At 42.4% G+C, this 20,763-nt stretch overlaps 1 protein-coding gene and 1 long non-coding RNA gene across 4 annotated transcripts in view; one reads left to right on the forward strand and one right to left on the reverse strand.

The window, feature by feature from the left end:
* ESR1 (estrogen receptor 1) overlaps positions 1 to 20,763 on the forward strand; it is a 297,584-nt gene that overhangs the window by 42,375 nt on the left and 234,446 nt on the right. The gene's annotated exons all lie outside the window — the stretch shown is intronic.
* On the reverse strand, positions 12,691 to 14,321 carry LOC142071582 (uncharacterized). Its single transcript, XR_012667699.1, has 2 exons — positions 13,974 to 14,321; positions 12,691 to 12,865 (listed from the first exon to the last, which is right to left on the reverse strand). It is a non-coding gene; the product is annotated as an uncharacterized LOC142071582 (long non-coding RNA).

Raw genomic sequence — 20,763 nt, forward strand, 5'->3', positions numbered from 1 at the left:
AATCGGTGAGGCTTTTTAATCCAGCTTCTCATTTCAACTTACGTGATGAAAGGTAGCCATGTATTCAGATATCTGATGTATTTGATTTCAGTATTCCCCCCTGTGGTGTTGGAAACCCAAACACAATTGCCATGTGCTAGTGCATGATATTCAGAAATAAAAACAAATTAGAAAGAGAAGACTATTTGCATTATTCAAGTTGAGTGAGCATCAGGAAGCAAATAGATTTACTAACATTTTGAGTGTGAAGTCAGGGACAATTGTATTTGGTGGTAACTCCTTTGCGTCCAAGTTGCACAGGCTGGGAATGGGAATGTATTCAGTTTTTGCCATTTAAACAAATATGGTTGTTCATAACATTTTAAAGTATATTTCTAGTTTCATTTAACATAACAAAACCTTTCCTTCAAGATCCTGAGCAATTCCTCCCTGGTGTTGAGTGCCCTCAACTCCCACTGACTTCATGAGGAATTGAGGATGATCTGCACTATGTAGGAGGTGCTCAGCTCCTACCAGAGCAGGGGGCCTAACTTTAACATATCCAGAATAGTGAGACAAGTCACATTAACAGCTGAATAACACGATCCATCTACTTATTCAGTACAGTGGCATCTGAGCACTTTCCCATCTACTCCCAAATTAAAAGAAATGTGTCAGTTTTTCCATGAAACAGCAATACAATGTAGTACACAAATGATAAATAAAACTTAATTAATTGGAGGATCTGTTAGCACTTCTGTTCCTGATTCCTTGTTTTCTGCTATTGCAATTTCTTTGCTGCTTATCCATTCACCTCCTCCTTTACTTTCAGTTTCATTAGAAAAATGAACAAAAATCATAGCTGTGAGATTAGACCACACCATAAAACCAGTGGGAGTGAGATCAGAAGTCACGCATGTATGAATTCTAAAATATTTTTTCCCCCTCATGTTATGTCCTCCTCTAATCTTGGTTTCACCTCACTTAAACTTGACAAGTGCTACTCATCTGGAATGACCATCAGACACGTCCAAGCTGTCACTGTCTCACTCCAGCCAGCTGAGATGTCACTCATAAAAAGTGAAGCAGATAACGAGCAAGGTGTCCCGTTCAGCTCCTCCTCCTGGCTGCTAGAGATTACTTCTGGGTTTCTGCTCAGGCAGCCAAAGGTTTCTCTAACCTCTCCCTTCTCAGTGCTACCTGTACTGAGTCACTCAGGCCCACTGAGCCTCTCAGCGTGCCGAACAGAGGCATCTAGTAGAGAGGAATAGGTGGCCAGACTTGCTGCTTTCTGGTTCTGAACAGTTGCATGTTCCACCCTCAGGAGGCAGCCAAGGGGGAGGGTGACAGGTCCAGAGAGGATATGAAGAAATTCAGGGAGAGAAAGGATTGTGGTTGAGACTGGACCATTGCAGGCAGAGGGTGAGTGGAAAAAGTGGGGCTAGAGGATCAACACCCACCCATGCACATTTCTTGTGTGCTGCCATGTTACCGTATTTGAGTACAACTGCTTATTGCAGCAAGGAACATGGCACAGGCTGAACAAGGGTTACAGGAGCTAGCAAGGGAAACACAGAGAGCCGGGAAAGGAAGTGAGGAAGCACTTTTCAGAGTGGCCATTATTGGCTAGAGGAACATGCTATATAGCAAAAGAAAGAAATACATCATTGCACAACTTTGCTGTATGCAGGACAACCTAGTGGGCCTGTGGGATGGGGGAGACAAATGTGGGACAATTTAGCAAGTTTAAATAAACAGCAAAAACAGTGACATGTAAAATCAAAGTAAAAACATCTTCACTTATAAAATAGAAACACCAAAGCATGAAAATACAGAAAGCTTATTTAACTTGTTTCACAAAAGCATTAACAGGTAGTAATACATGAACATCAATTTTAAATAGAAAAAGGACACTGAGCAGTTTTAACTCAAATTCCCTTTGGAAAAGCAAATTAGATTTTTCTATTTTTTTTCTGCTTTAATAATCTAGGCTTTGATTCTGCACAGCATTTAACCACATTCTAAAGTCACATTGATTTCAATGGGGTATAAGTACCTGTTTAAAATGAAGCATGTATTTTAATTCATTTCTGAATCAGGGCCCCATGTTGTGATTTATTAGTAACAGAGAGGTAAAGTTTAAAAATATGAACTGAACTTGACTATATCTCTTTTGACTGAATTCTTCCAGTCTGGCTTCTTTTGTGGTGACGACGCCCTTGGCAAAATGTGATAGGAGTTCATACAGTGCTTCTTTCCACAGGGAAGTTCACATTAGACTTCTCTACCAGTATATCCAATCCTCCTTGGTCATTTTTTAAAGCTGTAAATTCTAATAATTCTCATTGTTTGGGATAAAATTAACACATACTAAGACAGTGTCTGTGTCAGCTATTTTGTTAGCATTCAACTAGCTGGTTTGAAAAAGAAGTTTGACATATTTTTTGCAGTATTTTAAATCATACTATGTGATATTGAACATTTGCTAAATGTACAGGGTACATTTCCATTACATTTGTTTATGAAGTGGAGTTACATATTCCATACATTCTGTCCTGAGCAGTGCGGACTTTTGATCTCTTGGTATCCAAAAAATACTGGGTTCCCCCCCATCATATAATATGCTAAATTTAGTTGGGTCTAATTAACTGCATTAATAATTTCCTACAATAAGTCTGCGCTGCATTTGGGAGATGTGATTGAAGCACGTGTAGACATATCTGGGCTAGCTTTGATTTTGCTAGCTCGGGTAACAGTAGCAGTGAAACTGTGGCACTTTGGGCAGGGCCTGATCCATCACTGGGCCTTAGGCAAACATACGCTTTTGGGTCCCTACCTTCTAATATGACCATGTGCCAGGTTGTAATGCCTCTTGCTCAAATTGGTCCCAAACACCCCTTTTTCATGATGGAGGGGTGGCTGGGCCAAACTCAAGCGAGTGATGTTTTGACATGGGGCATGGGGTTGCAGCGCTACTCAGATTTGGCCCAGTCATGAATCGGGGGTGGGGGTTGGCCAAGCCAAACTGGCACCTCCATTAATTTCCATCCGCTCTCCCCAAATTTGGGTCCTAGACATGTGCATAGTTTGCCTATGTGTTAATTTGGCCTTGAGTATGCACAATGGATGCTTGAGTATGTAACCAGGGTCCTGGATGGGCAGGGTTAGCCTGTACAGTCACCTGTGTTGCCATGGCTTCACTGCTATTGGGACTGGAATTCATAGAATCATAGAAGATCAGGGTTGGAAGAGACCTCAGGAGGTCATCTCGTCCAACCCCCTGAATTAGTTTTGCTCTAGCTAGATCAAACTAGCTCCACATGTGCTGCAGTCACATCTCCCAACTGCAATGCAGACATACCCTTAGGTTTGAAATTTTGGTTGCGTGCACTTTTTTGTTGTTGTCTTCGTTTCATTATTTGGTAGACTAGGTCAGTAAATAAGGGGATGAGGATCAGATTTTGATCTTTGGGGCCATATTTTAAAAAATTCTGGATTTTTCAAATGAAAACTCTCACCTGATTTTTTTTTTTAGGAATTGAAAACCAGCTTTTTAGTTAATTTGAAAATCGCACTAGAGTTCCCTTATGGAAAAGTCCTAAAACAATGATAACCTTTCCTTAAAGAATTTTTGAACCATTTCCAATAGAACTGAATGGAGCGTTGTATCGTATATAATGGTTCAAAAATGTACAGAGAGGAGAGAATTCTCAATGCAATTCTAAAGCTTTCTAGAGTAGAATCTTATTAGTTTTAATACTTGAAAGCCTGTGCTGTTGCCCAGGTGTGATTTGTAAAGTCATGTGAAGCGACAGCGACTGATGGAAGAAAATATCAGGCAACAAACATAGAAAGAATAGTATCAGAGGAGTAGCCGTGTTAGTCTGGATCTGTAAAAGCGGAAGAGTCCTGTGGCACCTTATAGACTAACAGACATATTGGAGCATAAGCTTGGAGCATAGGTTTTCCGTTCCTCAGATCATCCTAGTAGCCCTTCTCTGTACCTGTTCCAGTTTGAATTCATCCTTCTTAAACATGGGAGACCAGAACTGCACACAGTATTCCAGGTGAGGTCTCACCAGTGCCTTGTATAACGGTACTAAAACCTCCTTATCCCTACTGGAAATACCTCTCCTGATGCATCCCAAGACTGCATTAGCTTTTTTCATGGCCATATCACATTGGCGGCTCATAGTCATCCTATGATCAACCAATACTCCAAGGTCCTTCTCCTGCGTTACTTCTAATTGATGTGTCCCCAGCTTATAACTAAAATTCTTATTAATCCCTAAATGCATGACCTTACACTTCTCACTATTAAATTTCATCCTATTACTATTACTCCAGTTTCCAAGGTCATCCAGATCCTCCTGTAGGATATACCGGTCCTTCTCTAAATTGGCAATACCTCCCAGCTTTGTATCATCCGCAAACTTTATTAGCACATGTCAAGGTTCCTCCCCCACTCTGAACTCTAGGGTACAGATGTGGGGACCTGCATGAAAAACCTCCTAAGCTTATCTTTACCAGCTTAGGTCAAAACTTCCCCAAGGTACAAAATATTCCACCCTTTGTCCTTGCCGCTACCACCACCAAACTAATACTGGTTACTGGGGAAGAGCTGTTTGGACGCGTCTTTCCCCCCAAAATACTTCCCAAAACCTTGCACCCCACTTCCTGGACAAGGTTTGGTAAAAAGCCTCACCAATTTGCATAGGTGACCACAGACCCAAACCCTTGGATCTGAGAACAATGAAAAAGCATTCAGTTTTCTTACAAGAAGACTTTTAATAAAAATAGAAGTAAATAGAAATAAAGAAATCCCCCCTGTAAAATCAGGATGGTAGATATCTTACAGGGTAATTAGATTCAAAAACATAGAGAACCCCTCCAGGCAAAACCTTAAGTTACAAAAAAGATACACAGACAGAAATAGTTATTCTTTTCAGCACAATTCTTTTCTCAGCCATTTAAAGAAATCATAATCTAACACATACCTAGCTAGATTACTTACTAAAAGTTCTAAGACTCCATTCCTGGTCTATCCCTGGCAGAAACCAGCATATAGACAGACACACAGACCCTTTGTTTCTCTCCCTCCTCCCAGCTTTTGAAAGTATCTTGTCTCCTCATTGGTCATTTTGGTCAGGTGCCAGCGAGGTTACCTTTAGCTTCTTAACCCTTTACAGGTGAGAGGAGCTTTCCCCTGGCCAGGAGGGATTTCAAAGGGGTTTACCCTTCCCTTTATATTTATGACAGCACACTCCCACTTTTTGTGCCAAGGTCAGTAATAAAAAGATTAAATAAGATTGGTCCCAAAACTGATCCTTGAGGAACTCCACTGGTAACCTCCCTCCAGCCTGACAGTTCACCTTTCAGTAGGACCCGTTGTAGTCTCCCCTTTAACCAATTCCTTATCCACCTTTCAATTTTCCTGTTGATCCCCATCTTACCCAATTTAACTAATAATTCCCCATGTGGCACCGTATCAAACACCTTACTGAAATCTAGGTAAATTACATCCACTGCGTTTCCTTTGTCTAAAAAATCTGTTACTTTCTCAAAGAAGGAGATCAGGTTGGTTTGGCACGATCTACTTTTTGTAAAACCATGTTGTATTTTGTCCCATTTACCATTGACTTCAATGTCCTTAACTATCTTCTCCTTCAAAATTTTTTCCAAGACCTTGCATAATTTTTTTTCTCTTTCTTAAAAATAGGAACTATGTTAGCAATTCTCCAATCATACGGTACAACCCCTGAGTTTACAGATTCATTAAAAATTCTTGCTAATGGGCTTGCAATTTTGTGTGCCAATTCCTTTAATATTCTTGGATGAAGATTATCTGGGCCACCCGATTTAGTCCCATTAAGCTGTTTGAGTTTCGCTTCTACCTCAGATATGGTAATATCTACCTCCATATCCTCATTCCCATTTGTCATGCTACCATTATCCCTAAGATCCTCTTTAGTCTTATTAAAGACTGAGGCAAAGTATTTGTTTAGATATTGGGCCATGCCTAGATTATCCTTGACCTCCACTCCATCCTCAGTGTTTAGCAGTCCCACTTCTTCTTTCTTTGTTTTCTTATTTATATGGCTATAGAACCTTGGTTTTAATTCTCTTGCATCATCAGTGATCTACAACCCATCCTGGACAACGATCCCCCACTTTCACAGGCCTTGGGAGGCAGGCCAGTCCTCGCCCACAGACAACCCGCCAACCTGAAGCATATTCTCACCAGCAATGACACACCGCACCACAGTAACTCTAACTCAGGAACCAATCCATGCAACAAACCTTGATGCCAACTCTGCCCACATATCTACACCAGCGACACCATCACAGGACCTAACCAGATCAGCCACACCATCACCGGTTCATTCACCTCCATGTCCACCAATGTAATATACGCGATTATGTGCCAGCAATGCCCCTCTGCTATGTACATCCTCCCTGATTGAACTAACCTCGTTATCCCTAGCCTAATTCTTGCTTGCATATTTATACCTGCCTCTGGAAATTTCCACTACATGCACCTGACGAAGTGAGTATGCACCCACGAAAGCTTATGCTCCAATACATCTGTTAGTCTATAAGGTGCCACAGGACTCTTTGCCGCTTTTATAGAAAGACTACACATCCAAAACATGCACATTGTCAAATTGCAGTGTGCACACATGTGACTGCTTTGGCTCACATTACCTAACTTAAACATAGATTCCAAAGGCAGCAGGGACCACTGAAATGGAACAGGTGCCGGGGCTCAAGCAATCATTTAATGGTTTAACTGATGTGGCAACCCCAGATGTGCTGGGGCTATATGAACTGCCAAGCCTAGAGGTGCTGGATCTGAGTCCCAACAAGCCCTGGCACAAATTAAGCACTGCCCCTGCCTCCTGTTGCTCAGGAGCTTCTGCTCTGCCTGGGTCCCAGCTGCACCACTTCCCCAGCTTCACCCTCTCTTGTCTTTTGCTGCCCTGGGATCCTCTATTTACTCTAGGAGGACCATACATGAAGGCAGGTCTCATTGGCAGAGCAGGTCTGTTCCTTAGCCCTGAGACTCTTGCACAGAACTTTGCCTGAGTGCTACCCTGAAAATCACAGGATCAGAGGAACTTTTCATGACATCACAATAGCTCCTCCTGCAGGCACCAAAATCCTATGACTCACTATCAATTTGTGAGTGTTGGCAACACTGAACGCGGCCTTTCCCTGGTTCTCAGAGGAGACTCCCTTTCCCTACAGTTGGGGGAGCTGCCATTTCATCCCCTCAATCTTCCAATCCTCCACTATCGTCATTACCCCTCTCAGGTCCCTCCTGCCCCCACACCTGCCTGCACCCCATCCCCTTGCAATGCCATAATCTGCTCCTCCAACTTTTCCCATCAATCTTGCATAGCGTCCCTTCTGCTCCTCACAGTCCCTGTGTTCCGTCTAGCCCCTGAAACAGAGTGGCAGAGTGGTGTTTGTGTGTGGGCCTGTGTTCAGTCTCATTGCAGACATTGGGAGGTGGCAGCCAACTTTATTAAGGACAGCTTCACTTCTATATGCAAATGAACTGTAGGCAAATGGTGGCCATCTTAGTGACTTGAGGTCCATTGACAGTAATTGGAGATGGTAGCCATTTTGAACAAGGGAAGATTTGTGAGTAGAAAAAACCATGCCTGTAGCTGTTTCCATCCCTTGACACTGACTTATAGACATTCTAAACATGCTTCAGAGGGACAATATTGGAATCTTATTAGGGTTGGCACCTGTGAGGCACTGAAACTGGCTGGCGTGTGGGAAAGACCTTGTCCCAAGAAAGGTGGGACCAGCCTGAGGGTGGGGCCACTTCCCAGGAGAGGCAGGACCTGTCTCCGGGCAGGGCCACGTCCTAGAACTGGAGGGGAACCATGCTGAGGGCCTCAACTTTCAGAAAATTATACAAGATTTGGAGGGTTTCGGGGACAGGACTTGAGTGCAAATTCCCAGTTGGCTAGTGTCTGCCCCTGGCACATGCAAAGCAGGATCTGGGTGCTAGATGGGCAGCTCTGGTGCACATCTAGCTGGGACATGAGTGCACAAATAACCTGAAAAATGACATCTTGTGACCAGCAACCAACAAGGCACTAGAAAAAAAACATCCAGGCTTGTCAAAAACAGGTCAGGTGGCAACTCTAATTCTTATGTAGATTCCTATTAAATTCCATGGTGGTTAGGGATTTTTGTACTTCTGCATTCTCTTTCACCAAACTGTCCTCCAGTTCTCTGGCAAAACTGATACAATTTCATGGCCAGGTTAATCAGGATAGTTTCTGTGCTGTCTAATTCTCTGTCTGTATCTTCAGTCCATATGTAATAAGTAAGGCTGTGAGTCTTTCACGGAGGTCACAGAAGTCATGGATTCCGTGACTTCTGTGACCTCCGTGACTTTCTGGAACTTCCATGACTTCCGCAGCGGCTAGTGCAGCTGACCCCAGGGCCGCCCGAGCAGCTGGGGCAGCCTCAGAGCCAGCTCCACCGGCCGCTGCTCCAACAGCCCCAGGCAACTGGTCCTGGGCACTGTCAGGGAGCAGCAGTCTGGGAGCAGCAGTGGTGACCCAGGCTGCCCCCGCCCCGAGGAGCAGCAGCAGTGGTGGGGCCCCAGGTTGCTCCTTACCTGGAGCAGTGGCAGCGAGGCTCTGGGCTGCCCCCAACTTGGAGGAGCAACAGTGTCTGCTGGAGCACCCCTCCTCAGCACTGAAGATTTAGGTAGGGGTATTTTTAGTAAAACAGGTCACTGGCCATGACTTTTTGGTTATTGCCCGTGACCCCTCTGTGACTTTTACTAAAAAATACCCATGACAAAATTGTAGCCTTAGTAATAGGCCCTTCCAGAGGGACAGCTAGAGACAGGGTCACAACTGGAGGCAGCTTTGAAAGTCAACATTAATTGGATTTTAATTTTTCAAATCCAAAATCAGTGGTGGCTCACATATGTGTTTAATTTTATCAGCCCCCTGAAAGTTGTGTGGGTGCAGGATGCACGATTATGGTTCTTTTCAGATTTGTATTTTTGAGGGAGGTAGGCAAAACTGGATTAGGTCTTGCAAACTAGGTAGTAGGGATTTTGTTTTGCAAAACTAAAACCCGGGGTGTCTTATAGTCATGTCCCATTTTATCTGAACCCATGAATTTGGGATGGTGGGGTTCAGATAAATGATTTTGGGCTCATCTCTATGCACAACATTCTGTTTCTGATGTAATTATTTGTTATATTACTATAATTAAGCAACTCCTTAATCCCCTCCAAGAATACCACAAAACTCAGAGAGCTCTGTTGTATGTTTATCCATGATCATTGCCAAGCAATATCCCTATCCTGCCAATAAATCATTCTATTTCTATTGCTGTTAACGATTTCTGGCTTTGTGAAAAGGGCCCTTTTAATATAGGCACTGATGTCCTGCCATTATATCCCACTTTTGGATGAGATAGAAAACAGAGATCTTGACTGCTCATGCTCAGTAAAAATCCCATGGCACTTTTCACAAGAGTAAGGGTTTTAATACCAGTATCCTGGCCAATTTACAATTTGGATTGTTAGATTGTGCTAGCTCAAATTCTCCTTTCAGTTCCCATTACATGCATTTCACTTGGATTCGCTTCTTGTTCTAAACGGTTGTCGTGTTGCTATGCACTGTTCAACAGCTGCTGTGTTCTGCGCCAGACATGGTTGCATGTCAGTGGTGTTTGTGTATATATATAACTTTTAAAGAACCTGGGGATTAATGGCACCAATAAATATATTTTTATTATTTTGTTAGCACATCATTTTCTTGGACAGTCTTTTATTTTCATGTTACAGTATGTTCAGCATAGAAAAACTATTCTGTTTTTTTTAAAGGGGGCAGGGGCACATGCACATTTTACCTTCTGGAGTGACAGTTGGCACAGCACTGGGTTGTTTTTTTAATACTTCATTTTCTTCCTTGAGCTTTTTCTCTCAAAACATAGTAATAGCAAGGATACACTATCTCTTGTTTTACAGGGAGAAGCCTTTAGAAATGCAACAGAGAAAGACAGCTAAGTGCAAAATCAGTGGGGACTCAAGAGAGCAATGGTTTAAGCACCATGTATTGAAATAAAGTGGTGTTTTGATGAAAAGGTAGAGAAATCATGTATAACGAAGGTTTTGTTTTCGTACCTAATGGATAAATCCTAGGCTCTGTCAAGGAAACTACGAAGCACATTTGACCTTCTAAGTCTCAAATGACTGACAGCTAGACAAAACACTGACAATTAATTAATTATGTTCAGGACAGAGATTTTAGGCCTGGGCAATGTAATATACGATGTCATCAACAAATTCCTGTTTTTAGCTGTGGGGCAATGTAGCATCCTTGAACCCAAGCTTTGGATTTGTAAAATAGCCAGGAGGTTAAAAAACAAAAGCAAAACAGAGAAGAAAGAGTAGGCATCTTTAGTGAATCTTGAACACTCATTCTTCCAGAGAAAAATAGCTTAAAATTAGCCAAGGTTTGTTGCGACTGAAAGTTGCTACCATATATTGTACCTTGGTGAGTCCTGTGAAATTGTTGGGGATCCCACTCCAGATTGATATTCACATGAGAAAATGCCACCATTACAGTGTGTACTTTTGCAACTTCGGCAAAGATGCCAAAGGTTGAACTGGCCTGGGAACTGAATGACATTCTCCTTCACATAAGTCCAGGTCAGGTCTGAGGGATAGTAGTAGGCGAATATGGGAAGCTTGAACTCTTACAGTTCATGTCACACCTGCTCAGTAGATAGACAACTTTTGTCTCCTAGGTTCAGCACCTTTCATGATAACACACACACATGAAGTATGAGAGAGTGAGCGAGAAAGATCTCTGGAGGACTGTCTAAATTATGGCATCTTCTCTGGGCTTCTCCATGGGTGGCAGCTCTGTCCAGAGCCTCTACACCATTGTGTGCTGTGGCCCCATATATGGCATATCCCTCCCACCTCAGCTTTTGCCTCCTGCATACACCCTGTGATGGGGCTTGCAAGATGGTGCTTGGAAAGCAGTATTAAAGCTGTCTTCTGCAGTGCCTGTACCAGGGGAATTCTTTCCTAGTGGATATGGGGCTCTTAAGGTCCCTTTTTCATAGATTAAGAGGCCAGAAGGGACCATTGTGATTATTTAGTTTAACTTCCTATATAACATAGGCCATAGAACTTCCTGAATTAATTACTGTTAGAACTACAACATATCTTTTAGAAAATCTTCCTATCTTGATTTAAAAATTGCCGGTGATGGAGAATCTGCCACAGTCCTTGGTAAATTGTTCTCACTGATAAAATTTTGCACCTTATTTCTACTATGACATTGCCTAGCATCAACTTCCTGCCATTGGATCTTGGTATACCTTTGTTATCAAATTTCTCTTCTCCTTATAGGTACTTATAGACTGTGATCAAATCATCCTTAACATTCTTGTTGTTAAGCTTAAGAGAGAGATCTCCTTGTGTCTTTCAGTATAAAGCATGTTTTCCAGTTGTTTAATCATTCTCATGGGTCTTCTCTGAACCCTCTCCAATTTATTCACTGTCTTTCTTGTATTGTGGACACCAGAACTGGACCCAGTCATAGGAGCCAACTTTTCCCGGCGCCAGTGAGCGCTCGTGCTCCCCTGGCCCCGCCCCAACTCCACCCCTTCTCCCCCATTCCAATGCCTTCCCCAAAATCCCCGCCCCAACTCCATCCCATCCCTGCCCATATTGGACCCCTTCCCCAAATCCCTGCCCTGGCCCCGCCTCTACCCCGAGCGTGCCGCTTTCCCCCTCTTCCCCCCTCCCTCCCAGCGTTTGCCACATGAAACAGCTGGGAGCAAGGGGGAGAAGCGGAGCTGTGATGCGCTCAGGGGAGGAGGCGGAGGTGGAGGTGAGCTGGGGCGGGGTGGGGAGCTGCTGGTGGGTGCAGAGCACCCACCAATTTTTCCCCGAGGTGCTCCAGCCCCAGAGCACCCACAGAGTTGGCACCTATGGACCCAGTAGTCCAGTAGTGGTCACACAAGAGCCAAATAAAGAAGTAACATAATCTGTCTACTCCTGCTCAATATTCTCTTGTTTATACATCCAAGGATTGTATTAGACATTTTAGCCACAGTGTCCCACTGGGAGCTTAGGTTTCACTGGTTATCAACTATGGTCGCCAAGTCTTTTTCAAAGTTAATGCTTGTCATGATAGAGTGCCCAGTTCTTAAAAATGGCCTGCAATCTTTAATTCTAGATGTATGACTTTACATTTGGATATATTAAAACACATATTGCGCACAGTTTACCAAGTGATCTAGATTGCTCTGTATCAGTGACCTGTCCTCTTCAACTTGTTCCTTCCCAGTTAGAACACTTATTCTCTCTGGCCTTTACATTTGATATAAAGAAGCCGGTGGGAGTGAAAATCTTACTACAGGTATAGTATCACCAGAATCATATATAGAGCAAGACTATTACCGTCCTGCTTTGTGACATGATGCCATAGCATATAGATCCTAAAATCATATCATCATTTTGTTGTAGCTGTGATCACATTTATCACATTGCAAACACATCATTAATTTCTTGTTTGCTTTATCATGATGTATCTTTCGGTGTTTCTGCTTACAAAGTTTCCTTCTTACTCCACCCATTAAGTATATATGTTTAAGATGATTTTTCCCTTGATGTATTAGCTTGTGTAGGAAAGTGGAAGGCTGAGGTCATAGTTTCAGTACTGGTGTTTATGTAAGGTAGAGTGATGTTCACATACTGAAAAACACATTTAAAACAGTGTTAAACAGAGAGTTTTGCTCAACAGGAAAGTTCAAATAGGAGGTATTGTTCCAAACGAGGCTGTTGGGCCAGTTGTTCATTATGTTCATTAGCAGTGCCATTCTGAAAAGTAATAGAGTGGGTTAGGACAGGGAACACTGACAGAGAAAGAAGAAAAAACAAGGGAGATATAGGAATGGGTGAAAGTACGCGGAGATGACTGGGGGACCTTTCCCCTTAATTGAGTAAACTGTTGGGCAGTAAGAAGTACAATCCAAAGGAAGTTTAAGACCAACTGAGGTGCAGAAGAGCTTTTCCCAGGGAAGTTAAAGCTGTACAAAGAGAAGATATTGTTAGTGACCATTTCAGTCTTAATGCTGTAGAGTTCTGTTTAGCTTCTTGAGAGAATGTTTCTGTACCTGTACATTTCTTCCAACCTGCTCATCTATTCAGAATTCAAAAGCTGCGTTTTTCCAAGTTCAATCTTATTTTATTTTCTACTTACATTCACAGTTTTTAAAGGGCCCCTGATATTATTTCTCTGTTTTTCCTGGGATTTACTGCTCCTCTCAATTTAGCTTATTCCGCAATTGTCATTGATGTGCTATTTATTTCCTCTCCCAGATAGTAAATAAGTTATTAAATAACCTGCACCTCACCCAACTCAATATACTGTCATTTAGGATGCATGTTAGTCAGTTTGAGATATACATGGCAATGTTTTTATTCAAGCCAAAATGAACAATTTAATTCAATTATTTTTTGTTACATTTTCAGTTTAGACTTTGTGAGGCAGAATCTCAAAGGCTGTAATAGGATTTGTGACAGGAGTGGAGCAGCTTTACCCTCAAGATACTGTGTTTTTAAGGTGTCAGTAGTCTCTGGAGTCCTTGCAGCCTTTCACCCTCCTCTCTGAGCCTATGCACTTCTCCCAAGTGCCATTGCCCCTTTAATTAAGGGTCTATAAACCCAGGCCTCCCACTTGCCAGTACATTGCAATACCTCCAAATCACAAAGCAGGGGTGCTATATGACAAAGCAAGTTATATTTTTACTCTCCTTCAACTGTTCTTTTTCTTTTTGTCTACATCATTGGTTCTTCACCTATTTCTCTTCTTCCCTTTTCTCCTTTGTCCCTAGTTAGCCAGCAGAGAACATAAGCATGTGCTTAAATTTTAAATTAATGGTAAACTTCAGTGGATTTAATAATATGGTTGAAGTTAAACACATACCTAAGTGCTTTGCTGGGCCAGGGCCCTCGTTCCATCTTGTTGCTTTTTCATTACCACTCTTACTCTTTTATCTTGCTTTTTACTTCCCTCTCTTCTCTTCACTTTATACTTTTTTTCTTCATCCTGTCGACAAGTTCCACATTGCTTTCTCATATACTTTCCCTGCTTGGCTCTCTTCCTCCCCTACCCTCCCTTTTCAATCTCTTTCCCTCCTCCTACTTCTCCTCCTCCCTTCTCCTTTTCTTTCCCTACAATATTTTTGACCCTGAAGTATGAGTTACACAAGCTGACTTTATGCTATCAAGGTTACTATTCTTGGCGATGGGTTCATCCACAGTGTCTGATGATAGCATTAGAAAGAAGTCTCTTGTATTGCAAAAGGGACTGCACTTTGTAATGATAGTGACATCAAAGAGCCTCAAAACCACAAAGTTACAAACAGCTATGAAATGTTTCTTTTTAAAGTCTAACTCCTGGGTTAATGATAGCAGAAGTAAGACAGCTGTGCAGGTGCACTAATTACATTACTCGCTGGGGAAAAAAAGCTGGAGGTTACACTAAAAAGAGAGATCTGTTTTCTCCCACTTTGTAAAAAATATTGGTCTTGCAGTACTGGAAAAGCAGATTGTGAGACACTGAGAAATATACCATGGAAATGGAAGGGAAATGTAAAATGTAAGGGAATAGCTGTTCTGCTTTGTCAAGGTTTATGGGCTCTTGCAAAATCACTGAAACTCATGCACTTGAAGCCATGAACCTTACTCCCTTCTTTGTACATCAGAGCACTGATGTTACCTCCTACTTTGTGACAGCTGCTTGCTCTATGCCTGTTTCTTTTTTTAAGAGATAGTATCTGAAAACTCAAATAACTCAAATTTGCTCTTCAAGGCTTTTTGTGCGGGACTTGAAGAATAAATGTTCCTTTTCTCTTGGAATGACTGTTATATTTCAATTGCAAACTAAAACGTACACCTATAAATTGCCAACTAACTTCACAAAATGTTAGCATATTCTGGGAAGCATCAATAAAATAAAATGCTTTTAGAAGAATTTGTAGAGTTCATTTCAGCACCTCTGTTCACTTTTTCTTGGTAACCAGAAGAGGAAAATTTGATTTTATAACCTATTTACAGTAGGGTATTTGAACCAAAATCTTCATTGTCTTAAACTGATACAAATGGTTCAGGTTGTTGGGAAAATAAAGCTTTTTCCTTGCTCTTTGACTCATTTAATCTGCATCACTTTATCATGTAATGGGCACACAGCTCATTTGCTGGGGCTGCCCCTGAGCTGCAGATTTTGGATCAGGTTTCCCAGAAACCAAACAGGGTTCTGACAGAATCCTGCCTGCAATTCGATGAAGGTTGTCACCCTGAGACAATGTTGTGAAACATTTTGGGTTTGATTAATCAGTATTTTCTGCCAGAAAAATCTCCAGCCAGCTCTAGCCACACTAACCATTCTGAACTGGCATATGGCTTCCACTGTGTCCACAGAGCACTGGTTGCCTTACAGTGATTCAGATAGGATGGCTGTTGTTTTACAGTTATCATTTTCTCAGCAACCAATCTTCCCAGAGGCTGAGCACTAGCAAAGATGCTACCTGCACTGAGAGAGCTTCTCTCACTGGCATAGGTACTTCCCCTCCCTGAGAAGCCCTCCAGTTGACATAGCGCTGTCTACACCAGAGTTAGGTCAGTATAACTACATTGCTCTGAGGTATGGATTTTTCACACCCCTAAGTGATGTAAGTTAAACTGACATAAGTTTGTAGTGTAGATCAGGGCTGGGAGATCTTGCTTTGCCTTCCTTCCTTATTCCTCCTTGGTCCTTTTCATATTCCCCCTACCTATTCCCCTCTCTTTCACCACACACGTTAGCCTCTGAAATGCCCTCCTGCTGTCATTCTGCAGCTTCTCCGCTTGTGACACAACTGTGCATTACTCACTGAGACCTTAATCGCTGCTCCTTCTTATCCCCCTGTAGTATCTCCCTCCCCTATGTCCAAGCTTCTCCATGTATGCTGCTCTCCTGCTCCTTCCTGGGATGCCCTCAGTCTGCATGTGCATTGGGTCCTACTGCTGTCAATGAGAGACTGTGTGATAATTATTCCTGAGACCCACAGCTACCAGCTCTGTTACCTCTGCAGCAGAAGCAGCACATTCCTGGAGGGGACGGGGGGGGGGAGCATAACTGCATACTTCTACATTTCACAACAAATGTTAAAGAAATATGTAAATTCTTCGAGTGCTTGCACATAACCATTATACTAGGTGTGTATGTGTCTTGTGCACCAGTGCCAGAGAGCTTTTCCTAGTGGTACCCACGGGGCAGCCACACCAGTGCCTTGGTATGCCTCATGCTCTGAGCCAAGGATATAAAGGGCAGAGTCACCCATCCTTCAGTTCTTTTATAGCATCCATTGTTGGTAGTTGATGTGAGCTGTCAGCGTATTGCTTCTGTGAACATGCCTTTATAGTGAGTTGTCTATCTAGTAATAGTGATACTCACTTGGAGCTCCTTGGACTTCTTCCCCCCCCCCATTATTCCTGTTATTAATAGTTAGTGGGTTATGGGCTCTGCTGAGTACTGGGGATCCTATGCCAAGGTCCCCTGGCTTCAAGTTCTGCTCTTGGTGTCACAAACTGAAGCCCTTGAGTGATCCTCATGCTTGCTGTTTGAAGTGCTTGGGTAAGGATCACATCAGGGACAAGTATTTGATTTGCCAGGGCTTCAAGATGAGAATTAACAGGCAAAGAGAAGAGTGTCTCGGGTACATCCTCGTGGAGACCACTCTTCACCCAGCATTGGCGTCTGCTTGGTTGGAACAAGAGCGTTTCTTGATCACTCCTGCCTGAAATGCTCCCCTCGCCTGGCCTGAGGACAAAGACAGAAGGAGAACCCCCTCGTCAGAGCAGTCCTGAAAGAGGCACCCTCAGCCTCCAAAGCCTCAGCTTCGACATCAAAATACTAGGTATGGGATTCCTCAACCGAAGAGACTAGCTACTCTGGTATCAAAGGTAGACTGTGCCCTTTGGCCCATTGCCCCCCAGTACCGCATTGTAGTGGCTCTCTGAGAGCAGAGCTGTTGACTCTGGTTTCCATTCTGGGACTGTTGAGGCTGACTACTTCCTTGGCGCAGACAGTGAGCTGTCACCACTGCTCACAGTGAGGTAAAGGCCCTTTTCAGTACCAACCACCCTGAAGGCATACATAGTCACAAAAGATCTGCTGAGCCTTTTGGTACCACCCTCACTGATCATTCAGCCTGACAGTGTCCTTCTGGGACTGTTGCATGTGGTGCACACATTGGCTTCCATAATGGGGTTTGTTATGGCACCAGCAACCTCAGGTCTGGCACTGCTTCCATCAATCACCTTGATGCCAGCTCAGAGACCACTGGTAAGTGCTCCACCTCAGAACATGGTACTGATAGCAACCCATGTTGCTGCTTCTACTGTAGGCCTGTCATAGATTATAGTCCTGGTTTCTGATGCTGCTGGCTGATACTGCTCTACCTTGGCAGTTGGGGAGTTCTCATACTCCTCAGAGTTTGAAGTGGGCTCCTCCATATTCACTTTCAGGGAATCCAGGGCTTTCTCCGGGATTTCTGCTCTCATAGAAGTTATCCTGACAAAAGCAGATCAAAGGAATGGATTGCCTGGTCTCGGCACAGTTGCCTTCTGGTACCATACCATCATAGGCCCTACTGGGCAATGAATCAGCAATGAAAGTTAAGTGCTGTTCTCAGGCTAGTGCCAAGATGCCTGTGCAGCCCTCGGTACTTTAACATATATCCTGTTCTGCAAAATCACGTGTTACTGTAAGAGCGAGGCGACCATTCAGGTTCTGCTCCGGTAAGTATATCCAAACTTATCTAAACCTCTTCAGCCTATAAACATTGGGCTGGATATCTCACTCCAACAGTTCTTCTTGTGTTCTTTCCAAGCACTGCCTGCTTGCAGGGGGTGTGGAAATAGTGAGAAAAGAGTCTTTAGGCTGGATGTTCCTTGGGGAAGTGGATGTCTCTTCTTTTGTACCTTGTACAGGACAAAGCCCGCAGAAAGCACTTACCAGATAATAAACAACAATATTGCAGTGCCTGTGCAATATGCAGTCTGTCATAGCAGCATGGAAGTAAAGCCATATTAAAAAAAATGAAATATAAAGAAAAGCCAACTTTCTGTCCCCTCAAAAAGTAGGTTGGATTTCTATCGATAGGAGTTCTTCAACAAGTGGAATTTTTGATGCGGGCTGGGGAAAGGGCCTTGTATTTTATCTGAACTGATTCATCCAGCTTTATGAAATTTATCACTTGCAAAGGTGATTGGAGATTTTATGATTTTGTGTGAAAAATAGTGTATCTTAGTGTTATAAAATCAACAAAAGGGAGGCTCAAACCACCATTGTGTTTCCCTGCCCTGTAAGCAACATTGGAAAACTAAAAATAATGAGATTGGGGACAGGGAAGAAATGAGTATACACCAATTCATTCCACAGAAGTGAAATGAAGTGGAAAAATAGTACGTATCAAGAAACAAAATGTGGCTGGTTGTGTGTTTGTGAAGTGAGCACTGTATTGCTGGAGGGCAAAAGATGGTGTGGCTGAGGCGTAGGACTCAGAATTGGGTAACTGGAAAGGTCACAATAACTTCCAATGATTTCCTTACTCCTACCCTGTAATGGACACTTCAGTATTCCTGCTGCATTATCCTTGACTCTATTCTCAACAACTTGTGTGACTCCAGGAAAATCACTTAACCTTTCTGTGCCTCAGTTTCCCCATCTTTAGAACAGGGATAGTGCCTCACAGATGTGTTTTGAGGCTTAATTTGTTCATATTCTGTGGGCTGTGTATGCCCCAAGGATTTGGTACCCTTATCTTTTACAATATGAATGGTTTAGTTTTTTCTTTAAAGAGATGCTTGCTTTTTAAAAGCTTTCAGATTGTGAAAGAACAACTTATTTATATTGTATTGCTCTTTCCCAAACTCCTGCACCACATTATATATGAGGTGAAGATTTCTATTTTAGATCCTACTCATCTCATTTTTCTTTCTTACCTCCTGCTGTCCTGTCAGCTTTTTGGATCCCCTTTGCAACATCCTCTACTGGTAGCGAGACAGTGACTGTTTCTTCAACCTTGCTGTTACTGAAACAGAAATGAGAGCACACTTGACAAAGCAAAACCACTTCAATTTTTCTTGCATTTCCCTAAGTATCAATAGGGGATTGTCCTTTAGTCTTGTGCATCATGGAGATTTATAGAGCCTCCCTCTGCCCTTTGAGTAGCTATTATTGCACCCTAATGAGTGCCAGGAAATTGAATAGAAATACAGTCTTCTATGTGCAGTAGGATCTGTGAAGTAGCCTCTGGGCTTCATTATCCAGAGCCTTAACTACGTTCTGCTTACGATTAGATATAATTGATTCCAACTATAAAGAAAGCATTTTGCATCTACAGGAACGTCATGATAATAGTCACACTGAAGACTCATCTTGGTCTACTTTCCTCTACTTATCTTCTGCTACAGTTTCTTAACTTAGGAGGGCAGGACTTCAAGGACTGTAACAAGTGTGGAGTTAGTAGTTGTCATTTAAGATTCACAGAAATTGTCCTATTGCTTTTTATCTCTGACTGGGCTTCTGGGATTTCTGGGAAAGTCTCTCTCTCTCTCTCTCTCTCTCTCTCTCTAAGTAATTCTTGTGGTTGACTCCCTGTGTGAGCAAGTGTGCATGCATTCGTCCTCCATCTCTCTCTCTGACACATAGAAAGAGAGAAATATTAAAATTCACCTGTCAGGCAGGTAATAAATAATGTGATTAATTACATAAAAATGTTTCTAAGTTCTATCTGAGCCGGAAGAGATGTATATATTGAAACTCGTTGACTAATCTAGGCTAAGCTGATCATTGAGCATGAAGGTTATTGAGAATATCCTTCATATAGTCCAACTACATTGTATACACAGATTCATTTATATTAATCTTCTTGTTCTGGCAGAGACAAGTAGCAGAGAGACAGAGTGTGAGTCTGCTGAGGCCAGGCAGTACTTCTTGCAGAGGAGGATTTTCAGTGTAGAATGAAATGAGGTTACAACTTGTATTTCCCAAATACAACCCACATACCTGGATTTTGTTTTTCACAGTTAGGAATTTTGAAGCATTAATTCTGCCTCATCTTCAGGAAGGAAGTTTTATACTATTAAAATCTTGTGCAAGATAATACATTATTTGAATTACATGGATACAAAGGCAATTACAGTGGTCAAAAGCTTGTTATGTTATTCCCTCCCTCGCTAATCATTCAGTACAGTATGAATGGAGAGGGGAGTGCATGGTGCTAATCAGTTTCTCCTAAACAGATAATATTGTGTACATGAATGCCCTTATAGCCTAAGCGCAAAGAAGACACCAGCAAATGCACAGAGAGCATCACAAGTATGTTTTTGTTTGCCTGTAACACACTCGAATGAATGAATCATTGATTAGCCAAATGGGTTGTGAGTGGTATGCCCTTTGGTCAAGGTTTTTTAACCACTGAAATGTTTCCCCGAGGTGGATATTTCAGATTCTTCACACCAGCACAAACTAAATCTTTGACTTGAGATTTGAATTGCCTTTTAATGATAATTTTTAGTACATTTTGTAACCCTCTGCATCATGATTCTAATAGCCTTTCTGTAGTGCAGGTATATAGTGTTCCAGTTGCAAGAGAGAAGCAGTAAAAATGATATAATGATATCTCATTGCCAATCTAGAATAAAATGCAGATATGCCACATAAATGC

Source organism: Caretta caretta, chromosome 3 (assembly GCF_965140235.1).
Source record: "Caretta caretta isolate rCarCar2 chromosome 3, rCarCar1.hap1, whole genome shotgun sequence".
Classification (NCBI taxonomy): Eukaryota; Metazoa; Chordata; order Testudines; family Cheloniidae; genus Caretta; species Caretta caretta.